General features: G+C 47.8%; 1 protein-coding gene and 1 pseudogene across 23 annotated transcripts in view; both read left to right on the top strand.

Moving 5' to 3' along the window:
* The first annotated feature begins 1505 nt into the window (after positions 1-1505).
* On the top strand, positions 1506-3433 carry LOC112873145 (annotated as a pseudogene).
* Positions 3434-10295: 6862 nt separating this feature from the next.
* LOC112873521 overlaps positions 10296-19336 on the top strand; it is a 29862-nt gene continuing 20821 nt past the window's right edge. For 8 of the 23 annotated variants that reach the window (XR_003224760.1, XR_003224761.1, XR_003224762.1 and 5 more), the window contains exons 1-6: positions 10299-10652; positions 10736-10801; positions 11389-11460; positions 11957-12052; positions 12263-12300; positions 12652-12803. The gene's annotated coding sequence lies outside the window, so the exon portion shown is untranslated. Of the gene's footprint in view, positions 10653-10735; positions 10802-11388; positions 11461-11956; positions 12053-12134; positions 12177-12262; positions 12301-12518; positions 12574-12648; positions 12804-12873; positions 12984-19336 lie in introns of all 23 variants that reach the window. The other 15 variants (XM_025936491.1, XM_025936490.1, XM_025936492.1 and 12 more) reach the window with 15 other exon arrangements.

The raw sequence follows: 19336 nt of genomic DNA on the forward strand, positions 1-19336 counted from the left end.
TCTAATTTCGTCGGCTTAAGGTAAGCCAACGAAAATTATCAAATTAGTTCGTCGGCTTGTATAAGCCGACGAAATTAGATGTATTTTCGTCGGCCCCGCCGCCCCCTTGGCCGACGAAAATACTTCTAATTTCGTCGGCTCAAATACTTTGTTTCGTCGGTCCGGACCAGCCGACAAAAATACTTCTAATTTCGTCGGCTCAAATCAGGCCGACGAAAATAGCGGTGCCCTAAATATATAACTGCCTCCCCACATTTTGTTTGCCTGCGCCCCGCCGCCGCAAACGCCGCCAGCCCCGCGGTCCCCCACCGCCGCCCCCACGGTCCCCCGCCGCCGGTCATGCCGACGCCCCGCGGCCCGCCGCCGCCGCCCCTTGGCCCCAGCGCCCCCGCCGCCCCCGCGGCCCACCGCCATTACAGAGAGCACTTTACTATAACTATTGCGGGTGCCCTAATGGTCGGCTGTTTGTTTTTGGATCCGATCCAATTGCAGGTCGGTTGGTTAGGCAGTTCGGACCGGCGGCGCGGCCATGGCTTCTGACGGCATCGCCCTCAGAGGTATTGTTTGTTCTCCCATCTGTTCAAGCAGACTTCAAAGCCGCCTGGGAGATCTTGGGCAATGACTCGATGAGCATGCCATTATAGTTCTAGCGATCCGACATGCGCGGGGGGGGGGGTGGGGGGGTGGCGGGCTTCGCTCTGTTGGGCCGAATTTTTGGGTTTATTATGTAGCTTGCTTGCAAGGCAGGATTGGTTGCTTTCCGTGTAATTCTAGTGCCTGTCTGCGGCCATGTGGAGTTCTGGGTGCTCCATGCTCCTGCTCTTATCCGGTTATCCTTGTGTTCCCCATAATCTGTTCGCTTGATGGCGTCCATAGCTTTCCAAAGTTTGTTGATAGTAGAAACTTCTGATTTCACTGCAAAATTCGTACATGTTAGCACAAGTAGTTCTGTAGTGTGGTATTTGCTTTCCACGTTTGTTTGTACCAATTGATGACGGGAGGCATGGTTTACAATATATTGTAGATATAATGGGAGAGAGGTGTATTTTAGATGGTTTTGCTATATTCTGCTATCACTAACTTTTTCTTCCTTGCTCACAGATGTATGTGTTGTTGGGGTTGCACGCACACCTATGGGTGGTTTCCTTGGTGCCTTGTCTTCCTTGCCTGCAACAAAACTTGGCTCTATAGCAATTCAAGGTGATACACACATTTTCTCTGCATGTACATCGTCACGGAATAAGATGTAAATATTTGTTTTGCCCCCCACTAGCACTGACATGACCACTGGTTGGGGCTGTTAGCCGCTCTGAAAAGAGCAAACGTGGATCCGTCCCTTGTGCAGGAGGTCTACTTTGGAAACGTCTTGAGTGCTAATTTGGGACAAGCTCCTGCAAGGCAAGCCGCTCAAGGTGTTTCTATTAGGATTTTCGTATGATTGCTAGGGTGGGCTTATGTGATGCTCTAGATCTGTAGATGAACCATTCATTTGCTTGCTTCCAAAGATGAAAGTAGATGTGCCATACTAAAATGAGTACTATTTGTATCCTTGTTGAAGCAAATATAGATTTAATCTCTTAAGAGCTGCTCTTCAGTACACAACATTACCCGTCTATACATCAAATATTTTCTTGTAGCCGTTTTCATTTTTGTTATCGATTATTTTCCTGTATCAGTTGCCTAGGAGTCTTCCTGTATCTGATGCAATTTATTTTCTTCTATAGCGCAATAAATATATTTGCCATTACTGGCAAATTTGATTTTACATTTTTTCTGTGCATAGGATGCTTTTGCTATCCAAAGCAACGAGCGTGGAATTGCTGCTCGTGACAGTGGTTTAGAATGGGAGATTGTTCCGGTGATTTTCTCTCTTTCTTGGATCTAGATATTATATGTTTTGTTTGGTTTTTTCTTATGCTCAATGTTTTGTGAACCAGATTGAAGTTCCTGTTGGAAGGGAAAACCCACCAGTACTTATCGAAAAAGATGAAAGCCTGGACAAAGTAATTTTCTCATCTATCAAAGTTGTTATGAATGAAATAAAATTTGTAGTTGGTTATGAACAAGGTAATTACTGGCATGCACTTTTATCATAATTCTTGCTTCGCAGGAGTACAATGGGCCTCCTTACATAAAGAGCTTTCCAAACATTTATTGTAAGATCAATGCACATGACAGTTTTACTTATCTTGTGTTATTTCTATGTCTCTTAGTTTGACCCCGTAAAACTGAAGAAACTCCGCCCAAGTTTCGAGAATGGTGGTACTGTTACAGCTGGAAATGCTTCAAGTATAAGGTATAACTGCTTGACATTTATTTTATTTTGTGAAATGTTTAAGTTTTCCTGCAATATGCTTTTTTTTGAAAGGTCTGAGAAACAAAATATTTCATTGTTAACAATTAATTCTTTTATTATATCATGCATGCATTCTGTTCTTTTTTGTTGTTTTCATATTTGACTTCTGTTTGTACTTACAAATTGCTTCGCCTATTTATGTTTGACTGCTTGTTATGCTCTAAATTGTAACTAATTTCTTTACGATTGTAACATAAGTTGGTGTAAATGATTTATATCACATAAGAAAGTAAAAATATCTTTGTAATGCCTCATTCCCATTAAATCAAGGAAAATTAGCCTACCTGTATAATTTCTTCTCGGTTCTTTTTTGTTGTTTTCATATTTGATTTATGTTTATGCTACTATTTTAGATATCAAATTTTATCAGTTCCTATCATTCGTATTCTAAAATAGTAACTTTTCAACTATGAATGTTGTTTATACAGGCTCCAGAGCTTTTTACAACCACTCTAGCACTTGCCATACCAAAGGCTATCGCAAATGCTGGATTAGAGCCATCTCATGTTGATTTTTATGGGATTAATGAAGCCTTTTCTCAATACAGGCCGTTGCACTTGCAAATCGAAAGCTTCTCGGGATTCCTTCAGTTTTTTTTAGCAGGCGTCCTTGTCGGCCAGGTGGCCGATGAAAATACTGGAGCATATCCAATATTTTCATCGGCCAGCCGACGAAAATATTGCTTCTATTTCGTCGGCTTCGCTGGCCGACGAAAATATATGTATTTTTGTCGGTTGCCGACGAAAATGCGTTTATTTTCATCAATTTTATTACGTCGGTCTATTTTCGTCGGCCGACCGACAAATATATATATTTTCGACGGCTTTCTGGCTATTTTCGATGATTTCTGGCTAACGAAAATAAGCTATTTTCTTGTAGTGACCGAAGAGAAGATAACAAGCATAAAGCTCACGATCAAGATTTAAACAAAAAATGTTAGCATATACACCCCCTCAAAAGACCCGACGTCCTTATCGGTCCAACTGTTGTCACACCCTTGAATTTCAGGATGTGATTAGAAAAAAAGTAAAGCAACGATTTTCTCATAACTTTAAATTTTCTTTACAGGAAATTTAGTATAGGAAAAACAAATGATTGTCTTTCTGAATTAAATAAAATGGTTCTATCTATGTTGCATTCATGCCGAGTGCATAGTATTTTTGTGTGCAAAATTAATTTTAAACTGTTTCAAAAAGCTTGTCGATGCGGCTAATTAAGTCTCATTCCAAGATCCCAATCAATTTTTTTGTCCTTCTATTTCTTTGATCTTTGTTTCTCTAGACCTTATTTCCTTGCAAGTGTTCAAACTCATATATGTCCTCCTTTTTTCCGTGTCTTTTCCTTTTCTTGCCATTCTTTTCCTTGGGCCCTTATGCTATATACATGTACGTGACTTCAACAAGCAAACAACAGAGGCTACACTAACCACTACCGGAAAAAAGATCTTTGCCGAGCGTTTTTTTCGGGCACTCGGCAAAGAGCTTCTTTGCCGAGTGCCGGTCTTTGCCAAGTGCCTTTTTTAAAACACTCGGCAAAGAAGCTCTTTGCCGAGTGCCTTTTTTATGACACTCGGCAAAGAAGCTCTTTGCCGATGAAATCTTTGCCGAGTGCTCTTTGCCGAGTGTTACACTCGGCAAAGGCTTTGCCGAGTATAATCAGGGCTTTGCCGAGTGTCTGGGACACTCGGCAAAGCCCCTGAATCCGGTAGTGAACTAGCCCTTGATCTACGCTTCACAGCTAAACAAAGCCGCCAACGTGAACCTACATATCTAGGACCCGGCATTGTCCGTTCGTATCCTGGCCGCCAGCGTCCCGCATGAACATGCATGGTGGTCTAAGTGCTTACGTTTCAGCAAAATAAACCTTCAGCTACTGCTTGTTTTAATCTCCACCATCTAGGAACCCAACCGTAAACTGCTGTGGCCATAAGTCTATATCAATGGCCATTCATCTTACCATTATCTCACCTTTCAGTTTCCTTGCCGCAACTGTAAAAGGCACCCCATCCTTCTTGCTCACGCACAACTCATCAGAGCTTCCTCCCTCTCCCTCTTGCCTCTAAAACAACTGAAGTTGTATTCGTGGAGCTCGGCAAGGAAGCAGCTCGCCATCGTCTCACGACCAACATTACCACAGCTCTCGAAACTGATTGAGAACACAGCGCAGCTTCTGTCTTGATCGCCGCCATCTACCCCAGCCGGCTGCTCCCTCCTCTGCCTCCACGCTGCGCCGCCGCCTTCCGCGCCCGCTCGCCAAGTGGCCACCTCCACAAGAACGCCCTCGCCGAGCCGAAGCCCCGCCGCCGGTCCTCGACGCCTCTTCGCCGCCCGGGAACACCGCCGGAGCATACGGCCACCACCACAGGCTCCGCGAGGCCATGCCGCAGGTCCGCCGCTACTCGTCGTCGTCCGCTCATCGTCGGAGCGTAGCCGGCGCATGAAGCCCGACCCGGCCGCCGTCCTCCGTCCGCCACTGTTTCCGACTGTTGTCGTCGTCCTCCGCCGCCGGTGAGAACCTCTCCGTGCTCCCCTCCACCTCCTCTATCCGTTAAGCAACCTGCCGCAGACCTCGCCGCCTGTGCGCCATGAGCTCTCCTCCCTGCGCCGACCTTGGGCCAAGCCAGCCACCGGCGCCTCTGTCCAAATCTCCTGCAGCCCGGCGACTCTGTGGCTAGGCGCCGCCACCGCCACCGCTCAAACCGCGGCCAAGCCCGGCCGGAGCAGAACGGCAACGGCCTGCACTTCGCCGGCCACCAGCATAGCACAGCCGCCGCCGCCGCCTGTGTTGTCCAAGAAGGCAAGGCAGTTTTGCAGCCACGCCCCCGATAACTTCCAAATCCAGAACCTAAACCTGTGTCTTGTGCCTTTTCTAGAAAACCTCCTACCTAGATTCCACCTTTGCACAAGTCCAACACGAGACCTTTTGCAGATCTAATGCTAACCTTTACCTTTTTCGCGAGCATTTCATGTGTCCTGCAAATCTTCCATGCTAGGCCTTCAAGTATAGGGTTAATCATGTATAGGTCCCTGCAGCCTTTGTTTCTTCCACATTTTCGTCATTTTAGATCCGTTTCGACCCATTCCTCTTGCGTTAGTCTTTTAAAATCCTAAGCTATACTTTAGTAGCGTTGTTGTACCGTAGTTCCTATTTTAAAATTAAATATAGATTTAATTTAATTAATATTCTCTCAACTAGTTTTTCTAATTAAAAGTTGTTTACCTCGATTTTCATAATTGATGTTAATATGCTTAATACCAACTTAAATATATTTTTAAAAATAAATTGTTTAGTTTAATGTGAGTTATAAAGTTATGTGTTTAGATGCTGTCACATGTTCTTTTCTAATTAATTGTTTAATTAGTATAATTTGTATATAGACAACCAAATATAAAATTTGACTAAGTTCTACTTTATTTTTATAAATACAAATATAATATGAGTTAATTATAATTCAGGATATTTATTTTAAATATCCTTAATATTTGTTTTCTAATTAAAATAAATGAAGCTTATAGTTCTTTTGTTTTCTTCTATAACTCAAATCTTTCGATAGCTGTGGCTTTTCAACCTTAGTTTCGTTCTCAGCATTTCATGTGTCATTCATAGGATCGAGCCCTATCCTTCAGTACGCTCTTTTAAAGCTTTTGTGTGATTGGTGTATTGTTCTTAGCTATACTTGTTTATTTTGCTTGTTTGGTTGTGCTCGATGGTTGCTTCGAGTAGAAGGATCGTTGTTCGAAGCTTGAAGATGAAGATTTCCAAGTGAGCGAGAGCTGAAGAGCAGTAAGAGTAGCTTTTCGTTGGAGAAAGGCAAGTGTCCCTAACCATCCTTCTACTATGCTTTATTTATAAGAATATATTGAATTAATTGAAATATGGAGAACCACCTAGAAAAATACCGAAAGGGCAAGAGGGCAGCGGTGGATAGGGTATAACCGAGTCCTCTTGGGAAGTGGGCTTTGCTAAGACACTATGCCCATTAGGGAGGCTTATGTTTTGCTAGTGCTCCGGAAACCTTAGCTGACTACTTCTTATTAAAATTTTTTTGTAAAAGCCTCGTAGCGTCCCTATACAATCACACCTCGGAAGTGTGGTACTGTGCTTGATCAGCACATCATGGTTTGGTCCAAAGTTCTTCTGAACTTTACGCAACTTGTGATGAAAGTGTACAACCTCTGCAAAGTGTCTAAAACTGATGTATCAGTCGTGCTCACGGTCAAGAGCGGTCTGGACCCTCACATGATTAATAAACTCAAAGATGGATTTAAATCGTTATTCTGGTTATTTCTCGTGGCCTTGCTGAGTACCAACCATAAGTGTACCCACCCTTGCTAACCGCTGCTCAGAATAAGAAGGTGTGAAGTCTGCTGAAAATGATGCTGAGTTCTAGGCGTATGCAACCCCTTATCGTTTGCCTGTGAAGTTTGGAGCCTCCGTTTCCAGGTTTAGCGTAAATCTCTAATAGTCTCTTTTATATTTCTTTACGTGATACTACTGCTGTTATTCACTAATAATGTCACTATATGTATGAAACTTTGATCCTGGCATATATATATATATATATATATAAAAGTAGCACTTAGTTTTGTTTTAAAACCAGGTATGTCATGGCATCTAGTGCAAGCTGAAAGCTCTACAAACAACAATACCTTCCAAAGCTGAGATAATGTCATGAATCGAATCCATGACGCTAAGTATTAGCTGCACAAAACAAGAGCAGATTTCATGACTTTGTTAACTTAAAGCATTAGTGAGAAAGACAAATAACATATGTCTTATGACTATACCAGTGGCCCCTATCCAGTCTTGTAGGTACACTAGAGCTTTAACAATATCTAATGCTAACCTTTACCTTTTTCGCGAGCATTTCATGTGTCCTGCAAATCTTCCATGCTAGGCCTTCAAGTATAGGGTTAATCATGTATAGGTCCCTGCAGCCTTTGTTTCTTCCACATTTTCGTCATTTTAGATCCGTTTCGACCCATTCCTCTTGCGTTAGTCTTTTAAAATCCTAAGCTATACTTTAGTAGCGTTGTTGTGCCGTAGTTCCTATTTTAAAATTAAATATAGATTTAATTTAATTAATATTCTCTCATCTAGTTTTTCTAATTAAAAGTTGTTTACCTCGATTTTCATAATTGATGTTAATATGCTTAATACCAACTTAAATATATTTTTAAAAATAAATTGTTTAGTTCAATGTGAGTTATAAAGTTATGTGTTTAGATGCTGTCACATGTTCTTTTCTAATTAATTGTTTAATTAGTATAATTTGTATATAGACAACCAAATATAAAATTTGACTAAGTTCTACTTTATTTTTATAAATACAAATATAATATGAGTTAATTATAATTCAGGATATTTATTTTAAATATCCTTAATATTTGTTTTCTAATTAAAATAAATGAAGCTTATAGTTCTTTTGTTTTCTTCTATAACTCAAATCTTTCGATAGCTGTGGCTTTTCAACCTTAGTTTCGTTCTCAGCATTTCATGTGTCATTCATAGGATCGAGCCCTATCCTTCAGTACGCTCTTTTAAAGCTTTTGTGTGATTGGTGTATTGTTCTTAGCTATACTTGTTTATTTTGCTTGTTTGGTTGTGCTCGATGGTTGCTTCGAGTAGAAGGATCGTTGTTCGAAGCTTGAAGATGAAGATTTCCAAGTGAGCGAGAGCTGAAGAGCAGTAAGAGTAGCTTTTCGTTGGAGAAAGGCAAGTGTCCCTAACCATCCTTCTACTATGCTTTATTTATAAGAATATATTGAATTAATTGAAATATGGAGAACCACCTAGAAAAATACCGAAAGGGCAAGAGGGCAGCGGTGGATAGGGTATAACCGAGTCCTCTTGGGAAGTGGGCTTTGCTAAGACACTATGCCCATTAGGGAGGCTTATGTTTTGCTAGTGCTCCGGAAACCTTAGCTGACTACTTCTTATTAAAATTTTTTTGTAAAAGCCTCGTAGCGTCCCTATACAATCACACCTCGGAAGTGTGGTACTGTGCTTGATCAGCACATCATGGTTTGGTCCAAAGTTCTTCTGAACTTTACGCAACTTGTGATGAAAGTGTACAACCTCTGCAAAGTGTCTAAAACTGATGTATCAGTCGTGCTCACGGTCAAGAGCGGTCTGGACCCTCACATGATTAATAAACTCAAAGATGGATTTAAATCGTTATTCTGGTTATTTCTCGTGGCCTTGCTGAGTACCAACCATAAGTGTACCTATCCTTGCTAACCGCTGCTCAGAATAAGAAGGTGTGAAGTCTGCTGAAAATGATGCTGAGTTCTAGGCGTATGCAACCCCTTATCGTTTGCCTGTGAAGTTTGGAGCCTCCGTTTCCAGGTTTAGCGTAAATCTCTAATAGTCTCTTTTATATTTCTTTACGTGATACTACTGCTGTTATTCACTAATAATGTCACTATATGTATGAAACTTTGATCCTGGCATATATATATATATATATATATAAAAGTAGCACTTAGTTTTGTTTTAAAACCAGGTATGACATGGCATCTAGTGCAAGCTGAAAGCTCTACAAACAACAATACCTTCCAAAGCTGAGATAATGTCATGAATCGAATCCATGACGCTAAGTATTAGCTGCACAAAACAAGAGCAGATTTCATGACTTTGTTAACTTAAAGCATTAGTGAGAAAGACAAATAACATATGTCTTATGACTATACCAGTGGCCCCTATCCAGTCTTGTAGGTACACTAGAGCTTTAACAATATCTGCGGTCAAATTCGACTTCAAAAATCTGATAGTACTCTTGATCCAGCACTAAATGCAGATTCTGACGCAATAGTAGAAGCCGGAACAGTCAATATATCTCTCACCATACGACTCAATGTAGGGTATTCAGCTGAGCTCATCTGCCACCACGCGAGAATATTAAACTGTTCACTTCGATAGATTGGTACCTTTGATAAATACGCCTCAAGCTTTATGAAAGTCTCATTTGTAGATCGAGCACTAAGGGTAACTTGCTGGTCCCAACTTGCCAAAGAATCATGGTCGTTTGCACCCTTTTCAACATCACCTCCTTGTGACGTGGGATCTGAACTGTTATCATTCAATATGAGGTATTCTTTGAATAGACCATGGTGTTGAACATTACAACACCCGTGTGGGGAGACTCTGTAGCCGTGAATTTCACTATTCTCTTTTGTGGCTGCCACTCCTCATCAATAAAATAAGCTGTAATACAGATGTATCCAACCATTCGGTTAGAAGTTCACAGGTCCATAGTCAAAGAAATTTTGGTTGTAGAGTTTTTGAACAATCCTTGCAGACATTGCTTCTCTTCCATAAATACTTTCAAACAGTCACTATGCACTATTTTTCTACAAATCATCTTAAATATTGGGTTTAGACTAGAGACAAAACTTCTGAAGCCATCAGATTCCACAAGTGAGAAAGGCAACTCGTGCAACACAATCATTCTGATGAGCTCACTACACCAAATCAGGTCAATTTCGTCGGCCAGATTTATTTTCGTCGGCCTGAGCTAAGTCGACGAAAATACGTAAATTATTTCGTCGGTTTGACAAAGCCGATAAAATTATCTTATTTTCATCGGCCTGAAAAAGATCGACGAAACAAACGACTTTAAACTCTTTATTTTCATCGGACCAGTGAGACCCACGAAGTTAAGCTGTTTATTTTCATCGGGGCATACACCGACGAAAGTACGTGTGCGCTAGGTCGCCACGCAAGCCAGCCGCCACACTTATCACTCCCGCCCGCCCCCGGCCCCCCTCGCCCAGCCGCCCGCCGCCCCCGCCGCTCCCGCACGCCCCCGCCCGTGCGCCCCGCCGCCCGCCGCCCCCGCGCCCTGGCTGCCCCCGCCGCCCCCGCCGCGCCGCGCGCCCCCCTGCGCCCCGGCCGGCCCCGCGCCCCGCGCCTCGCCGCCCCCGCGCCCGGCCGCCCCCGCCGCCCGCGCCGCGCCGCCGCCCCCCTGCGGCCCCCGCGCGCCGGCTGCCCCCGCCGCCCACCCGCGCCCACGCGCCCCCCGGGGATGAGCAGGATTCGCGGGGAAGAAGGAGCATTTGGTGAATGATGATAGGGTCATTGTGGCTCCTGTTGGGCATTTGGTGCCGTGGAGTGCCTCCAAGATCGTTTTTGCATTCATATGAACATGGTGAAGCCTGTCGCCCCCTCCGCGGCCGCGCAGCTCCGCGGCGCCCCCCCCATTGTCGCTCCCAAGTTAGCATATATCACATTTCATGGGAAAGGGATTATGGTTTCTGCTGTCACATTGATGAAGAATGTGCAAAGGAGTTGGCTGGTGAGCAACTTGGGTTATTTACATTACAGTTTTGATTACTTTCCTGTCTTCGGATGCACTGACACACTAACTTTGCATACCAGATGTTCCTGGGGTGTTATCTGTTCGACCAGATACAAACTTTGGATCAGACAACAAAGATTATAAAGGTTCATTCTCATTTCTTCTGATTCTGATGAATATCTACTAGTTTCTCAACACTGATATCGAAAGACCCACCTATTAATTATATGTCCGTCATTGGGAACCAAAATTCCTTTCTCGCTGAAGACTTTTTATGGTGCATTTCATTTCAATACAGGAGATCGTGAATGCTGGTAGACAAATCTTGTGCCGTGGTTTGACCGTTTGACTAGTTTGCCATTCTAAAATGATATTTAGAGTTAATGATTGAAAGATTGGATTAGTCCCATAAGCAATCTTTATGAATTAAATTGAAAATCAGACCGTTTATAGAATGGTGGAAGATTCTGATTTTTCACCCTGAACTGAAATCCTGTTCCTTACCCTACTTTGCCTCATTGTATTCCTTTTACAGTACCTTTTTAGGCTCATTCCTCTGATCTGATCAATAATAAGAAGGATGCCATCTATATTCAGTTTTTGTTATCAATCCTTGGGTCTTAATTCAGTATATCTGATTCTCCTACACTCTGTACATCTTACGAGTTGAATTTCATAATTCTAAGAAAGCTTGGATAAAGCACCCAGATGGTAAATGCAATTGACGTTTCAGGTAACGATGGCTTCAAATCATCTGAAGGGACTGGAGCAGCCGATATCAAAACTAAAAGGCTCTTTGTCACAGGTAAAGTACAACATATACTTTGCATGTATTTCAGCTAATTTGTTTATTCATGTATCACTAACGCCTGGGTGGGTCTTCCCTTCTTTGCATGAAGTAATATTCCTGTGTCTTTTATGTTGAACGGAGGATGTGAATTCAATCCATAAATTCCATGCCCTGATTTTTCTTTAAAAAAATAAGAAAGTCTTGTGGACAGCCGTGTCACATAAATTGGACAATTTAAGCATCCTTGAGAATGAGTAGCCTTGATCAGATCTACTACTGGTTAGATGCAACTTGGGAGTAGAAAGGAACCATGTAGTCTTTATCATACACAGGCCATCAGAAAATAGGATGGAAAGAGTCTTCATCCAATTACAGGCCATGAGAAAATGGTTGATATGCAAGCTTATATTGGACCAGTTCATGAGGCCAACAGCATTAACATGTATACACTATGGTAGAAAATTAGATCTGTTTTGATCTTGATGTCCCTAACTTTTGTGTACTGTGACAGGGCTTTCATTTTATACATCTGAGAAAACTTTACGGGCAGCCTTTCAGCCTTTCGGTGAGCTGGTAGAAGGTACCTCAGCTACGAGCAAGCATCAAAGTATGTACCTCTTTTTTTTTTTGAACTCTCGACTTAAGTTGTGCTGTTCTGGTGCCATCTACCTACTCTCTGTAATTTTCAGACCATCTCTCTGGTGCATGATCACTGTTTTGTCCTGAAATTGGTTAGAAGATTTATTTTTTACTCATCATTCATATGTTGACAAAGCAGTAATTGAATGTCGTTGCCTTTCTCTATTTGTTTTTACAGGGGAATTTTGTGGGCTTACCGTCAACAGACCGGGGATGGTATGCCTTTGTGCTATTATCTTAATGCTCAATTTAGTTTTCCTGCATACTCATTTATTTTCAAGTGAAGATTTGTCATCATGTTCTTGCACAGTCCTTTAGTTCATGTGTCATCATGTGTACCCAGTAACAGCTATATTGACTTTCCTGTTTTGTTGAAAAAATTGGAGATCTCAATTTAGAAAAAAAATAGCTGATGCATCTGCTTATACTCTTAGCTGGTGCACATAGTTGTTGAGCATCCTAGCTCAACTTTGGGTTCTGCAAAAGTTGGTACATCCTTTTCTTGTTCTATCTCTGTATCACGTGAGTTGTCACACAATTTGGCATCTAAAGATCAGTCATCAGCAGGTAACAGTGATTGTTCAAAGAAAGAAGAACTGGTCTTACCAACTGATAGCAAACATGATTCTGCAAAGTTTTCTGAAGATAGTTCCTAAGAAGTGAGAAAGTGCTCTGAACTGTGGGCATCTGATTTGGCTGCTCCATTGAGTGATGAACAGGTACAAAGTTTGTCCAAACTCCAATCTTAAGTTTAGCTTTTCTCACCTTTTTCGTAATTTTTTTCTGTAGCTTGCATTACTGTGATAGAAAAAAGACATACAGAGATGCTGGCACAGAACGTGCTTCTTCTGCGAAGGACTCATGCAGATCAGCTGAAAATGTAGCATCAGAACAGAAATGTGTGCCATATTATATGCAGCTGTTTTTTTAGCAGGATCCTATTATTTTCGTCGGCCAATACGTGACGAAAATACGTCACGTATTTTCGTCGGCCACATAGGCCGACGAAAATATCGTTATTTTCGTCGGCAACCGACGAAAAAGCGCTTATTTTCGTCGGCAACCGACGAAAAAGCGCTTATTTTCGTCTACTTTATTCCGTCGGTCTAATTTCGTCGGCCGACCGACAAAAATAGCTATTTTTGTCGGCTTTAGGCCTATTTTCGTCGTTTTCTGGCTGATGAAATTATACTATTTTCATGCAGTGGCTCTTTGCGTGACACTGCCTGATTAAATGTCCAAGGCCCTAATGCAACTCCATCAAGGGTCATGTCAAGAGCGTTGGTGCTCAGGGTAGCCGGTCCACGATTACGAAGCTCGTAGTCGTGGTCCGTGGTGGCCGGCAGGGTTATGCCCCCACGCCACCGTTCATCGTCGGTAGGGTTATGCACCCCTTGCCGCCGGCTTAAGAGAGAAGGGGGAGATTAGATAGGTTTAACCTTGCTTAACCAAACAGTGTGCGATACGAGGAATATATGGCCCTTGGCCAACCAATCAGTCCTAGACTTAAGGACTTAATTTAGAAACTAACAAATCAAATCCTATCTTTGTATTCTAGCCACTAATACCGACTCCTTCCTGAGCCATGCGCTCGGCGCGCTCCGCGGCCCTGCACACGTCGCGCGCACGACGCCGCCTCGTGTAGGAGCGGCCCCACATGACATCTCTCCCCTCCTCGAGAGGCAGCTCGTCCTCGAGCTGGAACTGTGGGAACTTGTCGCGGAGCGTGTCGACGTCCTCCCAGGTCGCCGTTGCCGGTGAGGTGCCCTTCCACCATATGAGAACCTGACGCACGCCGCGTGCTAGGCGCGCCTTGACAGCTTGTTCCGGCTCAGGTGTGACCGCCCCATGGCGGACTGGGGGGAGGGGTGGAGGCGCTTGCGGAGGGTTGCCATGGAACTTCTTCAGGAGCCCGACGTGGAAGACGTCGTGGAGCCGGGCTTGCGGTGGTAGGGCGAGACGAACAGCGACGGCGTTGATGATCTCGACGACGCGGTAGGGGCCGTAGAACCTGGGCTTGAGCTTGCCGGACGAAGCCTGGGGAAGAGACGTAGCCGCGCGCTGCCGGAGGCGGAGAAGAACCCAGTCGCCCACCTGATAGGTGACCGAGCGATGAGCCCGATCATAGTGGCGCTTCTGCACCGCCTAGGCCTGCTCCAGCCGTAGACGGATGTCCTCCAGGAACTCCGCGCGTTCCTCCATGGTTCTGGCCATGGCAGCGACCCGCGTCTCGCCCTGCTGATAGGACCGAATGGACGGGGGGTCGCGACCGTACACGACGCGGAACGGCGTCTCACGCAGCGACGATTGGAAGGCGGTGTTGAAGATGTACTCTGCCCAAGGCAGCCAGCGCAGCCAGTCGCGGGGCCGGTCACCTGTCAAACATCGCAAGTACATAATGATGACCCGATTAGCCGAGTCGGACTGCCCATCCGACTGGGGGTGGAAGGCCGTCGTCATCTGGAGCTTGGTGCCACTCAAGCGCATCAGCTCGCGCCAGAAACTGGAGGTGAACACCGTGTCGCGATCAGAGATGATGGATTGCGGAATGCCGTGTAGCCGGACGACGTCAGCGAAAGAACGCCTGAGCCACACTCTCCGCCGAGTATGGGTGTGCGAGGGGGATGAAGTGGCAATACTTGCTGAACTGGTCGACCATGGTCAGGATGACAGACTTGCCTCGGACGCGCGGCAGCGCCTCAACGAAGTCTAGGGCGATGTCGGTCCACACTCCTTGTGGCACAGGCAGTGGGAGCAGCAGGCCGGCCGGAAGGAGATGCTCGGACTTGTTGCGTTGACAGACGGCACACGCTCGGACCAGATCCTGCACCGCGCGCTTCATGTTGGGGAAGTGGAAATCGCGGCGGAGACGGTGCAGCGTGCGCTGGACACCCTCGTGCCCTTCCTCGTGGACGGCCGCCAGAACCTCCTGCAACAGAGGCGACGCCGGTGGAAGGTACAGCCGCCCGCCGTACTGGACCAAACCATCCGCCAGCGCCCATGGCAGCGATCTGGAGCCCGCCCGGATCTCGTCTTGCAGGGCGATGAGGGCCAAATCGGTGGCTTGTGCTTGGCGAAGCCGATCGATGAAGTCGAAGCGCGGGGCGGAGAGCACCATCACCGCGCCACCCTCCGGAGTGTCCTGGCGTGAGAGGGCATCAGCCACGGCATTAGAATGCCCCGGCTTAAACTCCACGGCGAAGTCGAAGCCCAGGAGCTTGCCAACCCAGTGATGCTGCGGGATGGTCGACAGCCTCTGATCGAGCAGGTACTTGAGGCTGTAGTGATCGGTCTTGACGACGAAGCGGCGCCCCCACAAGTATGGCCGCAGTGTCGGATAGCGTGCACAAGGCCGATCAGCTCGCGCTCGTAGGCGGCAAGAGCACGGTGCCGGGGCGCCACCGGCCGGCTGAAGAACGCGATCGGGTGGCTGTCCTGGACCAGCACGGCCCCGAACCCCTGAGGTGACGCGTCGCACTCTACCACGAACGTCTTGGCGAAGTCCGGCATGGCTAGCACCGGGGCCGAGGTCACCGCGTCCTTGAGGGCGGCAAACGCAGCAGCGGCCTCCTGGACCACGAGAACCCATCCTTCCGAAGAAGTGCGGTGAGTGGCGCAGCGATGGTCCCGTAGTTGTGCACAAATTTCCTGTAGTAGCCGGCGAGGCCGAGGAAGCCGCGTACCGCCTGCGTCGACCGTGGCGGCGGTCAATCCCGCACAGCCTGGAGCTTGGCCGGGTCCATGGCGACGCCCGCGGCAGAGACGACGTGCCCCAGGTACGCGACGGACGACGCCGCGAACGCGCACTTGGAGCGCTTGAGGAAGAGCTGGTGCCGCTGGAGCTCTCCGAAGACTGCGCGGATGTGGTGCAAGTGGTCCGCCCATGTGCGACTGTAAATCAAAATATCGTCAAAGAACACAAGCACAAAGCGGCGGAGGAACGGCCGGAGGACGTCGTTCATCAAGGCCTGGAACGTGGCCGGGGCGTTGCCCAGCCCAAAAGCCATGACCAGGAACTCGTAGAGGCCGTCGTGCGTCCTGAACGCCGTCTTGTGAATGTCACTTGGTCGCATGCGGACCTGGTGCTAGCCAGAGCGCAGGTCGAGCTTGGTGAAGAAGCACGCCCCATGGAGCTCGTCCAGGAGCTCATCGACGACGGGGATGGGGAAAGCGTCCTTCACCGTGAGCACGTTTAGCGCCCTGTAGTCGACACAGAACCGCCACGATCCGTCCGGTTTCTTGACGAGGAGGACCGGGGACGAGAATGCGGAGTCGCTGCGCCGGACGATGCCCTGCGCGATCATGGCGGCACACTGCCGCTCCAGCTCATCTTTGTGGGCGGCAGGGTACCGGTACGGCCTGACCGCCACCGGCAGCGTGCCCGGCTTGAGGACGATGCTGTGGTCGCTCGCGCGCTGTGGGGGAAGCCGGTCGGCTCGGCGAAGAGACCCGCAAAGCCGGACAGCAGCTCGTCGAGGAGGGCCGTCGGGGAAGCGGTGGCAGCGAGGAGTGGTGTCCGGCGCGCGGACACGTCCGCCCAGAAAACCGACCGGCCTTGGCGAGTGAACGCCATGGTGCGCTTGGTGAAGTCCCAGACGATCGGGCCCAAGGTCACCATCCACTGGGTGCCGAGGACCAGATCGTAGCCGGCGAGTGGCATGATGTAGAGGTCGACGCAGAACTCCTCACCGGCGATGGCAATGGGTGCCTGACGGAACATGTCGGGGCAGGAGATCCGCTCGCCGTTGGCCACCGTGGCAGTGAGGCGCGGGTCGGAGTGAGCCTGGAGACCCGTGCGACTTGCCGCTGCCTCCGCGATGAAGTTGTGGGTGGACTCGGTGTCTAAGAGGGCCGTGAAGGTCACCGCGCCCACGGTCACGCGCACCTGCATCGTGTCACAAATCGGCATACCAGCAACGGCCTGGAGGGAGAACACCGGCGCATCCTGATTGGCCTCGCCGTCGGCTGGCGCGGCGGCACCGAGTTCGACGCCGTCCATGTAGAAAATCCGGCGGCAAACTCGGTTGTGGCCTCGGGAATAGGGTTCGTTGCAGTTGTAGCAGAGGCCGAGGCGTCGCCGTTTCGCCTGCTCCTCAGGCGAAAGGCGTTTTGCCTGGTTGGCCCCGCCCCGGATCTGGGGGGCTGGCAGCGCCGGTGGTGGTGCCGGGAGCGCCTGTAGTGCTGGTACAGGCAGGGCGAGCGGCGCCGGAACCGCGGGCAGCGCGAGGCGCGGTGCCGAGGCTGACAGCAGCGCGCGAGGCGCGGGCTTGGCCGGCGCCTGCTGCAGCCTGTCGAGCTCCACCAATTCCACCTGGCGGGCCAGACTCATAGCCGCCGCGAGCGTCGCCGGGTTGTGGATCCGAACGGCATGGCTTAACGGCGGCAGTAGGCCCCCGGTGAAGAGCTGGACGCGCTGAGACTCCTCGAGTCGGCCGGCGTGGGGTAGGAGGGCCTGGAAGCGATTGGAGTACTCCATGGAGCCCGTGCGCCGACACTCCGTCAGCTCGAACAGGGGCGCCGAACGCAAAGGCGGCCCGAAGCGCAGACTGAGGAGGTCCTTGAAACGCCCCCACGGCGGCGTGCCCTCGTCTTCCTGGAGCTGGATGAACCAGAGCTGGGCGACGTCCTCGAGATTGTACGACGCCATCCAGACGCGCTCCTCGGCCATGGTGCGCTGCTGCCTGAAATACGACTTGCACTTGTTGATGAAGAGCATGAGGTCTGTCTTGCCGTGGTAGCGGGGGAAGTCAAGCTTGTGGAACTTGGGGGGACGGTCGAGGTCTCGGGGCACCTCGGAACGGCTACCGCCGCCCTCCGCCGTCGTGGCGGCCTTATCCTTCAGGCCCTCCATGTCGGCCTTCATAGCCGTCATCTCTGTGGTGAGGGACTCCAACTGCTTCATGATATCAGCGAGGGTGGGTTGGTCGCCCATGGCGGGGGACGACGGGGGAGAGGGCGGTGAAGGAGGTGAGCTGTGGTGGTGGGGTGCGGCGGCTGTGGAGGGCTCGGTGGCTTGGGAATGTGAGGAGGAAGATCGCCTGATTCCTGATACCAGGTTGTCAAGAGCGTTGGTGCTCAGGGTAGCCGGTCCACGACTACGAAGCTCGTAGTCGCGGTCCGTGGTGGCCGGCAGGGTTATGCCCCCACGCCGCCGTTCATCGTCGGTAGGGTTATGCACCCCTTGCCGCCGGCTTAAGAGAGAAGGGGGAGATTAGATGGGTTTAACCTTGCTTAACCAAACGGTGTGCGGTACAAGGAATATATGGCCCTTGGCCAACCAATCAGTCCTAGACTTAAGGACTTAATTTAGAAACTAACAAATCAAATCCTATCTTTGTATTCTAGCCACTAATACTGACTCCTTCCTGAGCCATGCGCTCGGCGCGCTCCGCGGCCCTGCGCATGTCGCGCGCACGACGCCGCCTCGTGTAGGAGCGGCCCCACATGACAGGTCATGATAGGCATTCAGCTGACCAGCAACTCTAAGAGCCTTCTTCCTTTCATTGCATCTCTTCAAGTGCTTCTACTTCTTGTTCCTCTTCCTCTTCTTCTAGTTTATAGTCGGCGTCTTCTTCATCGTCATCATCATCATCAAGCATTTCAGTGTTATGGGGAAGTCCTAATGAGAAAAGGGCATAAGGAGTTAATGTGATAGCTCAATTGTGCATTCAACAGTTTGTTCTTCCATAGGGTGCAACATGAAAAAAAAACACAAATGATCAGAACAGCAGCAATAGCAGGCAACTAAAGTAAAAAATGCTCACCACTGCTAAAAGTTCTGCAAATGTTTACAATTGTAGGAGACAACAATGGTGGTCGAACCCTTATCCTTAGTTCGTCAAGCATGAACAATGAGCTACCCCCTTGGTACACTTCATGAGCCCCTTCTTCCTCTTCCATGTTTTCAAACTCTTAAAAAGATTAATAGTTGGGATACAGTTTATTAGCTCAGCGAGTACAGAAATATGAATTAGTCGGCATCACAATACATTAGACACATAATAATAGGATTAAGCACAGACAAGTTGTTTGATTTTACTAAGTTTGGTTACCAACAAATTGACTAAAGCAATTCTATTCTTTTCCATGTTTTACTGCAATAGAACCAGAATGCAGGTCTACCTCCAGGTTTGTTATATATATAAAAAAAGCTACTACACCACCTCACCAGCCAATTAACTGTCCTGCTGATTGGCTTTTTGGCAGCAGTGTAACAAAGCAGCATACAGAATTACATAAGCTGTGGTCTAAA

The sequence above is a fragment of the Panicum hallii genome, chromosome 9, assembly GCF_002211085.1.
Source record: "Panicum hallii strain FIL2 chromosome 9, PHallii_v3.1, whole genome shotgun sequence".
NCBI lineage: Eukaryota > Viridiplantae > Streptophyta > Magnoliopsida > Poales > Poaceae > Panicum > Panicum hallii.